The 12,604-nt window shown below is 40.6% G+C and overlaps 1 protein-coding gene across 1 annotated transcript in view; it reads right to left on the bottom strand.

The window, feature by feature from the left end:
- Positions 1 to 7,819, bottom strand: part of COL19A1 (collagen type XIX alpha 1 chain) — a 302,649-nt gene extending 294,830 nt beyond the window's left edge. Inside the window, exon 1 of the mRNA XM_070418310.1 lies at positions 7,757 to 7,819. The gene's annotated coding sequence lies outside the window, so the exon portion shown is untranslated. The remainder of the gene's footprint in view (positions 1 to 7,756) is intronic.
- Between the last annotated feature and the right edge of the window lie 4,785 nt (positions 7,820 to 12,604).

A 12,604-nucleotide genomic window follows, 5' to 3' on the forward strand; every position in this document is an offset into this window, starting at 1 on the left:
AGTGTGGGGCATGCAGGAGGCAGTCAATCAATGATTCTCTCTCATCATTAATGTTTCTCTCTCTCTCTCTCTCTCCCTCTCTGAAATCAATAAAATATCTATTTTTAAAAAGAATCCTTTTCCCTCCTTATCTAATTCAACTGTTGGTGTTATTTCCAATAGCTGACCACTTCCTCCTCCTTGAAACCCTCATTTTCATTGGCCTCTCTGCTCTCATACTCTCTGGGATTTCCTTCTAAATTCTCTTGTCAGATCTTTTTGTATACCTGATTTATTGACTCTGGAATCTGTGGGCCCTCCTCTCCTATCTCTTTATAATGTCTTCCTAGGTCATCTCACCATTCTCTTGTCTTTAAGTAGTATTTGTCAGATGACAAATCTAAAATTTACATCTCCAGCCCAATCCTCTTCTCTGAACTTTAGACTTTGCATCCACCTGCCAACTCAATCTCTCTTAGATGTCACACAGACATCTGTAACTATACAAATTAAACATTTGATTCTCAACTACAACTTGTTCCTCTCATTCTCTTCCAATCACAATAATTAGCACCCAACAAAATGCTCAACCAGAAACCTAAGCACACATGGATTCTTCTGTCTTCCTTATCATCTCCCACACCCAAACCATCATACCAGTATTACCCTGAACACATTTCCAATCCATTCATTGCTCCCCAGTCCTCTACCACTATCCTAGGTCATATTGTCCTGATCTAGACTCCTCAACAGTTCCCTAAACTAATTTCCCTCATGCACCATCAACTCCTGGCAAAATTCACTCTCAACATAGCCTTAGAGAGATTTTTAAAAAATCTCTGGATCATGTTATTTCCAGCTTTAAACCCTTTAATGGTTTCCCATTATACTTCACATGCAATCCAAAAAATCCATTCTATGGCCTAGAAGCCCTGAATAATCTGGCTCCCTACCCACCTTTCCAGTCTCATTTGGTACATTTATCTTCACTAATGTCCTATTCCTCAAATTCCCTGATTCTTTCCAACCTCATGGCTTTTGTGTATGCTTTTTCCTCATCTGGGAATATGCTGGATCCTGCTCTTCCTTACATCTTTCAATGTAAATGTTACTAAATGGAAAAGCCATTACCTGTCCATGCCCTGGCCCCATGTTTCTCTAGCTCAGACTATTTTGTCTGAGTACATATGTTTATTGCTCTTACTCAATTCTAAGCTCCTTGGGGGCACAGATTATGTCTGTCTGTTCTATCACTGTATCCTGAGCACTTGGCACAGTACCTGGAAAAGCAGAGACTCAAGAAATATTTTCAGAAAAGGTGAAGGTATTGAGAATTACAAATGTTGGTAGTCACAAAATAGTCCAGGGGATGTAAACTGCACCATATGGAATATAGTAAATAATATTATAATAAATATATACAGTGCCAGATGCGTACTTGAAATATCACGGGGACCACTTTGTAAAGCATATGATTGCCTAACTACTATGCCATACAGTTGAAACTAACACAACATAGTATTGTATGTAAACTGTAATTGAAAAATAAAAAAAATTTAAATATTCACTGAATTTTAAAAAGTAAAAAGCTGCCAATTTTCAAGTCTTGAGATACAGTAAATTATACTTACCTTTGAATCTATAGTGACAATAATTTCATCTTTATTTTATAATTCTTAAGGCATCTCAGAATCTTATATTTCAAAGATTGCTATAATAAACACCTTTGCTCTTTGTACATTTCTAAAATATGTTTACTATCTGATGTTCCTGTTGTTCCAACCTTAATTAAATAGAGACATACTCCACTCAGCTAGGAATATTAGAAATAATTTTTTATCGCATTCTCAAAATGAATCCTGTATGTTAAAAAGAAGTGGAAAAAACACTTTTTTCAGATCTTTAATCTCTGCTGTAAGCTGTTGACAAGGGTTGACCCCCAAAAAATTGTTGAGGACAAAGCTTTCCTTGAGGTCTTTCTGGACTCTCCTCAGATCCTTCTCACTCTCTCCAGACACCTGCTGTTCTCAGGCTGCTCCCTGGTGCCCTCCCCAGATCTCAATTCTGGGCTTTGTCCACAATCTCCTTCCTCATCAAAACTTGCCTCTTTTCTACCTTGTCCCTCAGATCCCAGCTACATGGTTATCAAGTTAGCTTTATAAATGAATCTAGGCCAGTGTTTAATGTGTTGTTCTTCCCAGGTAAGATTTAAACTTTAACACAGACCTTTAATGTTTTCCCAATGGAGTGAGTAATGTAGAACCTCAGAATAATATACGTGTATGCTGAGCTTTCTTAAGGCCTTCGAATCACTTTTTTCCAAATGTGTACAAGGATGTCTCATGAACCATTTTAAGAAGGATATGAAGAAAATTGGTCATACCTGTTGTCATTTTCTGCAGTACAATTTCTTTTACTAGTATATATGGTATTTGATTTTAATACTCTGAATAACTTAAGAGGCAGGCATGAAGAAATGGAGTTAGGGCAAGAGATCTACATACCATATGTCAAATATTAGAAAGTTAAAAATAAAGCTAATAAAACTGATAATAGATATGGTTTTTTTCCTTTTATCTTGGTAAATAACCTGAAAGCCAACATCAAGTTTAGAATTGACAGGGCAGACTGCAAGGAATATACTGGCCTTTGGCCTGGACCAAAGTCCAGCCCTCACTTTTTCCCATTCCTGGCTCCCTCTACATCATCAGGGGCCTCAACCACACATATGAGAATATCCCAATAATTCTAAGCTCCTTGCTGTGCAAACAGCCACTCCTTGACCATTCCCTTGGGCCTAGGGGTGTTCACACCTAGTAACTTGGTCTGGCCCTGGGGAGATGGATCCCAGGAAGAGGGCTTCCAGATCCTGCAAGAGGACTAAAGGTGATTCAGCCAAGGAATTTCAGGATCTTGCATACCCAGAGCCTGGTCTAGAAGATCATTCTTTGGGTGGGTAAGTCCCCCTACTTCTTTTAACTCCTAACACTGAGAGCAGGTGCACATCCAGAGCAAGGGCATATCAGGGCCTTCTAAAGTAGAGGGCTCAGAGCAGGGACACTTTTGCCCAGGCCTCAGGGTGGCACTGAAGACAGGCAGCCAGGTCCCTGTTCTGCAGATGGTAAACATTAAAGCTCATAGAGAAGATCCCACAGCCAGGGATTCAAGTCCAGGTCTGCTTGACTAATAAGCCTTTGCTGTTAAACCATGTTTACCATCAGGATGTGGGACAGACCCATCACATTCTATACACCTCCTTTTAAATTTTCAGCTAATCTCTATCAATATCCATCCAAGTCAGACTTCAGACAGTTTCTTCCTGATGCTACAAAATACTAACGTCGTAATTGTTAGTGCGCCCAGCAATGGTAGTCTTAAGCAGACAACACTGCTAGAGCCTATGAACCTCTAAAATCATCCAGACAGTCCTGCCTGTAACTGATTTCTCATTTTCATGTTAACAAAGAAATAAGAGCTGCCTAAAGGCCTGGCTCTGACCTCTCTCTACCTCTAACCTGTTATTCTTACCATCCTCTGCCAACCAGAATAGTTTTGGATACTGGTTGGGTTAAGGGAATTATTAAAGGGAAAATAGTCATTATCCCTTAAACTTCCTTAATCCGGCTCTTGAAATCCTATAAGGCAACTATCAAAACTAACAATATTTGAATGAGGACATAGTTTTTTTTAAATCCCTTATTAATCTATATTTGTGTAGAGAGAGCACAAAAAGGACAGAAAGGGACATTGGGAAACCTTAGTCTTTTGTTCCATTGATAGGATGAGGTTCCTACAATGTGCCACTGGGGATCCAGTAGTCATTGGGTCTACAGCAGTGAGACAATGAAGGGAAATCCCTTGGTCAGCAAAACCGAAAATAAATAAACACATACATTGTCTTTGGTTTTATATAGGCTGTTAATGAGTAACACAATATTTCAACTTTCAAAAAAAATAGGCTTGATTTGTTAAATGAAAGAACGCTTTTTCAGAGCATGCATTATAAAGAGAAATGCTATGTGGGTGGGTAGAAGACAAATTTTAAAACAAACCATCTTGACTACCCTTAAGTATGTCTGTATGCAACTCCACCAAAAAAATCTGGCCATACTGTTATGAAGTGACACATCTTGTAAATGAGCAAAACAACAGGTGTCTTACATCTGTTCTTTACCAATCTTTAGAATCTATCTTTCATGAAGCTATACTAGAGTCTATAGACTATTGGATAAAACTGACTGCAAAGCTATACCTATAGAGTTAAAACTCCAAGCCAACAATAGGACAAATACCCTCTAAGTTTAGAACTAGAGTTAGCATTATTTCCCGATACTTTTCATTGACTGTAGTAATGAAACAGGTTACTTTGGGAATTCCTTTGCAGCTTAGGCAAAGTTTCTGCCCTCTTTATATTCTACAGATAGCTCTTGACCTTCATATTTCAATTACAGGCATCATCATTAACTCAGGAGCCTAAATCAGAAATTTCAAAATCGTCTTCAACCCATTCTCTACCCTCCATATCAAATTTCAAAGTTTATCAAATCTACTTTTAAAATGTCTTTGGAATCCATACCAACTTCCTCATCCTCACAAAAACTGCCTTAGTTCACGTCCTTACCATTTCTAATCTGAAAAAGTGCAATAGGCTCCTAACTAGACTCCTTTCCTTCAGTTGTTTTATAAAATACTAGAGGCCCAATGCACGAAATTCGAGCAAGAGTAGGCCTTCCTTCCCCCAGCTGCCACAATAGTCAGGCTCCCCTTAACTGCATCTCCTACTGCTAAATAATTCCATTTCTAAACCAAAACTTTAATCACATTAGTGTTCTGCTTTGCTGAAGTCTCTTGGTGGCTTTGCACTGCCCAATCCTCAGAGAGGTGCTCAAGGCTCTTTGACAGCAGGGCCTCAACTCATCAGTCCAGTCTCATGCCCTGCTCCTCCTTCAAAATGACCTCTACTCCATCAAATTATTTACAATTCCTCAAATGTGCCAGGCTTCTGCACATACTGTTTTGGCTGTTGGAATGTCCTTCTAATTCTCTCTCCATCTGGTGAACATTTACTCTGCCTTCCACGTGCAGTGCAAATGTGGAAGAAGTCTGCAAGAACCATCAGCTATGGAGTTTGTTACTCACTGCCTTGAGAGCCAACAGAGCTTAGTACCCATTGTCTATGTTGCATTGTAGCAATTTATGTGTGTTCTGTCTCCTATCAATAGTCAACATCTTGGAGAAAAATAATTGCAACTCATCAGTTGGATTTTGTTTAAACTTGGCATTTAGTAGGTACTCATTTGTTCAATTTGTGGGATCAATATAGTCTAAAGCAATACCTTTGTACTAAAATTAAACAAATGAAAGGTTGGAACTGTTGAGTAATATATCTAGATAGGGTATGGATGAAGTAAAAAATTACAGAAAAATATAGGAAAATTACTAAAAGGATCAGTGCAGGCAATTTCAGTTCTTTGGGGGACAATAATATATTGTCAAGGTTGTTCTCTTCTTCACAGAAAATATATTCCTTGGTTCTGAACATTTCTACTCCTCTAAAATTTGTCAACTTTATCACCTTTTCTCAGAGTTCCATGTTATTTCTCCTGTCACTTCAAAACTAGTGCCTGCTTCCTATCTAACTTCGGGTTCCCCTTGAGCATGCTTAATCCATCCTCTCTATCCTATACGTAAACTATTCTCAATCTCAACCTTCACGACTGACCTACATTTTTTTCAGATTTCAATTCTTTAGCTCCATTTCCACAGATATATCTATGTCAATAATCCACTGCCACTTAAACTTTTAAATTTATATATATATATTTTTCCCCACTTTATTAACTTTTTCTAATTGTTCCACTTGAAGGGCTCTACTAGCTTTCTGTTCGAATAATCTTACAATCTAGTGAGTTATATCTGATTTTTCTCAAAGAGAGAGAGATCATAAACCTGATGCATAGATAAGACAGACCTATTGTTTCACTCTTGCATTCAACATCTTTCCATCAAGTTACAAATTCAATGGGCAATTTCCTTACCTGATTATCTCGCCATTTGCCTATAAAATAACATCCTAAAGAGCCCCTTGCCTCTTCGCCTCTCCTCTCCAATCTCTCCTTGGCAGGTGCTATCTGCTTTCTTCATCTCAGGTTTCACCCCAGTTTGGATTCTCTGCCTTACCAGGCACATGACTACTCACTCCCACCTCTAAGCCTTCACACATGCCATTCCTTCTGGCTGGAATGTCCTCCCTCTTGCTCTCTTCTGCTACGCCTTGTTATTCTCTGCCTCTTTAAGATATATGTCCTCAACATGGCCTGCCTTAAATAATCCAACTCAGTCACATTTATTCTATTTTTTCCAGCATCCTTTCCAGGTTATATATTTGCATCTCTTTAAGTTCTGCTAGTTTTTATTTCTGTTTATTTTGCATTCTTCTCTTGAATTGTAGATATGACACCAATTAGCAATACAATGCCCCCATATCTTCTCCTGCCTCTAAAACAGATACTCTGTGTACCCATCCACCAGGCATTTTTTTCTGGGGGGATGGTGGGGAGGGATGAACTAAAACTGCAGCAGGAGAGATTAAACTGGAAGACCAGAAAGTAGATGGAAAATTTCCATTTCTGGAGAATATCATGGGCTCCCATCTGTTTTAGATGGTTTCCTTGGGTGATGATTCAGATACAGAGATAGTGTCCAAACTGTGATAAAAATCACATTTGATTTTCTTTCACCTTCTTGCTCTTTCTCTGACCTGTTCCTGTCAGGTTCAGGCTCACCTCCTTGCTCTATTGCTCATCTTCACCCTCCTTTCCCAGGAAAGGCTGCTTAGACTCCCTACCAGTTTGAGAAATCAGTCTGGACAAAGCCTCATGGAAGCACCTACCAGTTACTTTCTCCATTTTTTATCCCCTGGGGAGAGAATGAATCTTTCCACCCCTGGGGATCACCCTTCCTTTTTGCCACTCAAGACAAATATTCCCACTCAGAGAATCCTGTCAGCTCTCCTCAAAAATAGGCTTTTAGGTGCGTTTTGCACCATCTGAACACTGGAACCTCCCAGCTCCTCCTTTGCAGGCACATATCAAAGATCTGCACTTAGAGAGGGTCCTAGAGTTTTCTCTCCACAAACCAGCCAGGGGATGCGAGAAGATCACACCCTTGAACAGAGCAGGTTTTAAGGACCCCCTTAAAGAACTACAGTAGTGCTTGATTTGAGCAGAATAAGCAGCACCCTTGCATGCGCTCTCTGTCTCTGTCTCTTTTTGTTTTGGGTTATGGTGGAGGGCAGGTGTTGGGGGGGTGGGGGGGGGGGTGGGAGGCAGGGGGCATTTCATGCCCTCCATTATCAGGCTGATAGACGTTCCTCTTGAGCTTCCTGGCCATCCTCTCATCTTGCTGCTCCACAGACTTCCCTCCAAGCAGATGGGACCAAGACGTCTTGGAATTGGGGGGTGGCAGGAGGCAGCACAATGTTTCCCTTTGCCCTTCCATTTCCCAACTTCAAGCTGTGGCTCATGGTCACTCCCCGCTGCAATTCCTCGATGGTTCCATGAAAACTCTAGGCATTTTCAGGATCTTTTTGACCCCCCCTCTCCCCCCAGCTACTGTCCCAAGAGGCTAGCACTGTGTTCCCACACCCTCTCCACCCTCTCCCAAATCAGTGTCTCTCCGAGGCTCCCGTAACCTGGCCTGTCCACCAGCTCACCTGCCCCGCGACTGCCCGCTCCCTCCCGCCCTCAGGGACCTGCGCAGGGCAGGTTTTGCTTACACGCCCGCCGGTTCTGGAGGAGCTGGTGCGCCCAGCGGAGGCGACATGCTTGGTTCCGGGCCAACAAACTTCTTCGGGACCCTGCAGCGCCCCAGCGGGGTTGCGCGGCGCCGCCTCCCTCCTCCCCGCCTCGCCGGCCGCCCCGGCGCCGGCGCACTGACGGCCGCGGCGGCCGTTCTCGCGGCGGAGGCGGCGGAGGCGGGGGCCGCGTTCTCCGAGCGCCGGGCCGGGACGTTCCCGCGGCGGCGGCGTCTGCGGGGACGGGGACGGCGGCCGCGCTCGGTCCGGCCGCGCGCTGCAGGGTAATTAGAGGCCGGGCCGGAGGCTCCGGGCGAGCGAGGCCGGGGAGGCCGGGGTCCCGGGATCCCGCGAAGTAGCACTTGGGAGGAAGACCCGCGGGTCGGAATAAGTGACCCGGGTCGGAGACCCAGGCACCGGAACATGTCTCCTCGCCTCCCCGGGGTTAACATCTCTAGACAGAGACCCAACATGAATACCTAGCGGCGTGCATTGATACGGTTTGTTTTGTGCAGTTAACTCCGTGAATGATTTTTATTCTGTATTTGATGCCTGTTCTCGCCCGCATCAGCAGTGCTCATAGTTCCGCTTTGCCATCGCAGAGCCAGAAACACCACGGAGAACTAAAGTAGAACGCGTATCGCCTGCATTAGGTGCCCGTAGGACACGAACTGCAGGATGTGGAGCTCAGTAAAGCGGCCACGTCGCGCCAAGCGTTTTTGGTCCCATCAGGAAGCTACCTCTGCGAATGCGTAATTGCAGGTGTGCGTTCTTCATCCACCCAAACAGATTCCCGTGTGTAGCACCGTTTTTACGTGTTCATGAAAAGCAGATGCACGCAAATGATCAGAAACATGAACGGGTGACAGGGACGCGGCGCGGGTGCGAGAGAGGAAGTGAAAGGGCCGGCGGCAGAGCTGCGCAGCTTACCTTGAACGCGTGTGCGAGCCCCTCAGGCGCAGTGGAGTCCGAGCCGGGTTGCCGCACCGCCGCGGAGTGGCCCGAGTGAGCTCCCTGCGAGTGGGGAAGGGGGACGCATCCCTGCCCTTATTAGTCTCTCCCGGTGTGACCCTCCCACTCGGCGAGGACGGAGGACTCGGCAAGACAGGACTCCGCCAACTCGTGCCCAGGTCTCCCTTAATTATAACAAGGTCGCCTTCGAGCTGGAAATCATGCATTTCAGGTTCATGTTTTATTAGCAGTTTCAACAGATAGAATGATGGTCGGATGCCAGGTGCTCAATTTCTCACTTCTGATTACGAAATGTCTTCAAAGTATTCTATTTGGTATACATTCACAGGTAGATAATTGGCTTTTTAACAGTTGAGCTAAAAAAAGGATAGCATTGATGTTTCATTTTTCACTTTTTTGGGGGGGGTTCAGTTTACATAAAGTTAATCAAAAGAGCCTGCCTTCCAATCATGCTCTTATGTACAGGTTTGTGTGACTTGGTTTGTCTCAGGGCGCAAAACTATTTTGTGATTTTAAATATCGTATTTTTCCTGGGTTTTGAACCCTTTGGGATCGCTTTGAATGTGTGAAGGTGACATTTGTCTACAGATTTGTGTGTGTAGAGTATATATAGATATACACACATACATATGTAGAGATAGATATACGCATCTAGTAAATATATGTGTAATTTGTAGATATATGCATACATGTATGTATGTACATAGAGTATATGTGTGTATATGTATGTAAATGTGTGTATATATACACATTCAATATATATTTGAAAAAAATAGAACCAGTAACGAATTTCAAAAAGTAATCTAGTCATTAGAAAAGAGATATATTGATTTAGTGTTTTTTAGTTCAGTATTACCCCAGTTGGGGAAAGTAGGATAAATTTTATTGATCCATAATGGTGAAAATCATTAAGCTTACAAGTTACCTTAAAGCATAGAAATACGCTTCACCTGCCAGGAAATAACTGAAATCAATCTCACAAAAAATTAAAATGTTAAAAATTTTAGGAGGTAGCTAGCTTCCACTTCATTGAAATGAAACTGTCTAAGAGTCAACTAGTGGTTTTTAATCCTGTCTTTCAACATAATCAAAATGCCTGCAGTTTTAGAGCTTTACATCCACAGCGATGCAAACCATGTTTATATGTCAGGAATTAAAACCCGCTGATGTATTTCCTTCTTGTGTGATTTTCATCACTAATTTTTGGTTGACTATGGAAAGAGGCCAAGGAGTGAGGATATCACATGAGTCACGCTGCTCAAATGGCCATTTGAAAACATGATCCGCAAACTTTCATCAAACTTTTGGTGGTCATTTGCTGAGTTTTTAAAAAGGATTACCGCTGTTTGGATTTTTATTTTCTCTAAGCAATTGAACTTTACCTTTTAATTGTTAGTAAATTGAAATAAGAGTACCCAGGCTTTATTTCTATAATAGACTAGAAAATTCATCGTAATTGCATTTAATTGATACTATTTAAGGCAAACTATCTAACAGGAAGTCCAAAATTGTGTCTCTAATTTGTGTTTTAGTACAGGTAAACCACCTTTAAATGTAAAGCATTATTTTGAAAACATCTTAATAATTTCATAATTATTTTTAAAATAGCCAAACACTTATATTTTTGTTTGTATCTTAAGTTTGTTCCTTTTCCTACTCAAAATGTTTAAAGTTTTTTGGAAGAAAGTGAGAATTGAATAAATAAGGTTTGAAATAATTATTATCTGTTGTTTGCTTTGTTCCTAGATATGCCAACATCCCCAAATCAGTAAATATTCCTGTGTTTTTCTTTTAGGAACGGGTTCCAATCTGGATTGGTTTCATGATCACAAACTATTGTATCCTTGGTTATGGTCCTTTATCCAATTTTTTAAAATTGAATTTTCAAGTGACTTCATGTCTAATCAAGATCCTCTTATTTATCTAGCCCAAATAAAATGACCAGTCTTTCCACTTGCTTCTGAAGCTATTGCTGGTGAACAATCATCTGAAAACAACAGGAGAATCTGACAGGACTTTGAATTCCGGTGAACAGCTTGAGGGGCTTGTAACACGTGTATGTATGTAAAAAAAAAAATTAATTTCAAAAACAAACTGCTTTCAACATGTATAACCCATGAAAGACACGTTCAACTATTTTTATGCCAGTAAAATAAATTAAAGATAAATTCCATTTAATGCATTAAAAAAACTGTTCCATATTTGTCATGCCCACTTACATAATTTAAATGACTTAAAGTTAACTTGTACTGGATTTTGATAATTGCCTGATAAGAAATTTAAAAAATGTGTTTTTTCTAAGCCTCACTTCTCAATCTCTTGTTTGATAGCTATTTTTCCCTTTTCTTCTTCTTTTTTTTTTTTTTTTTGTGTGTGTGTGTGTACTTTTGTATTCCCCAGCTATGTAGTTTTTTTCCTCTTTTGTAATTTATTTCACTTTTCTCCTCCTTCATAGTTTCCATCTTCCAAGAAGAATGTCAGCATTGCCCCCAGCTAATTTCTTAGTTACCAAACCATAAAAGTGTTCATTCTTTATTGAATTTATGGGGCACAGCCATACATGACTTCCATACATAGCCCATGGAAATACTTCACTGCATCAATAGCAGATGAACAGACGTTACTGTTCACTGCAATTACCAAATCTGACTTGTCATCACTAGCATGCACTTCGCAGTCTATTCTCTCTAGGCCAGTACTATATATGATAGTCTTAAGAGCAAAAAGAAAATTATCATCTAAGTGGTAACTTTTTAGGCATCATCAAAAGTAAGGTAAGGCATTTTTAAAGTTTAAATGCTATTTCTACTATTGTTTCTGAAAATAATCCCCTTCATAGAGAAAATAATATTTCACTGGTTGTTATGTTTGCTTCCAGATTCCTAGAAGACATTCTAGCTCATGACATTGACTCAGCTTAGACAGGAGAGGAAGAGATGATCATAGATATGACTTTCACTCAGTTTATTAGACCCTCATCTCGAGATCGGGGGTGACTCTGAAAGGAGATATGGTAAAAGGCTAACGCCTGATTGGGGAAAATGTTTATTAATACACATCCAGTTCTCAGAACTCATTTTTAAAAGGGAGGAAGAGAAATATCCCAATATAAAAATAAGCTAAAATTTGAAGAGGCAATTCACAAAGGAATACAATAAACACATGAAAAAATATTCAATTTAATTAGTATCCAAGAAAAGCACATGTATAAAGGAATGATTTTTCTCCTACCCATTTTTCCAGATTAATATTAGTGATTGGCATAAATGAGGAACAGTCTCAACTCTAAAAGGAGTTTCAGTCTTTCTAATGAGCCATGTGTATGAAAAGCTTTTAAAAATGCATGTAGCCGAAACCGGTTTGGCTCAGTGGATAGAGCGTCGCCTGTGGACTGAAAGGTCCCAGGTTCGATTCTGGTCAAGGGCATGTACCTGGGTTGCAGGCACATCCCCGGTAGGAGATGTGCAGGAGGCAGCTGATCGATGTCTCTCTCATTGATGTTTCTAACTCTCTATCTCTCTCCCTTCCTCTCTGTAAAAAATCAATAAAATATATTTTTTAAAAAATGCATGTAAAATCTGCTTCATAAACTCTTAAAACAGTAACTTATTTCTGAGTTAGGATTGTGAGAGATTTTTATTTCTTCCTTTTGCTTATCTGTGCTATATGAAATTTCTACAATAAACATGTATTACCGTTGTAATAAAAATCTAACAAACATGAATAAGTGTGGGGTTTTATATATATCTCCAACAAATTCTTCTATCAGTGGTGTTAAGAAGAGCCAAGAAATTCACCTTTCAGGTACTCTTTTCAATCATTCCCAGAAGGAATCTTCTAGGTAAAAATTAGTATGTA

Source organism: Myotis yumanensis, unplaced genomic scaffold (genome assembly GCF_028538775.1).
Source record: "Myotis yumanensis isolate MYYU_CA2020_CCGP unplaced genomic scaffold, mMyoYum1.0.hap1 SCAF_6, whole genome shotgun sequence".
NCBI classification, from domain to species: Eukaryota; Metazoa; Chordata; class Mammalia; order Chiroptera; family Vespertilionidae; genus Myotis; species Myotis yumanensis.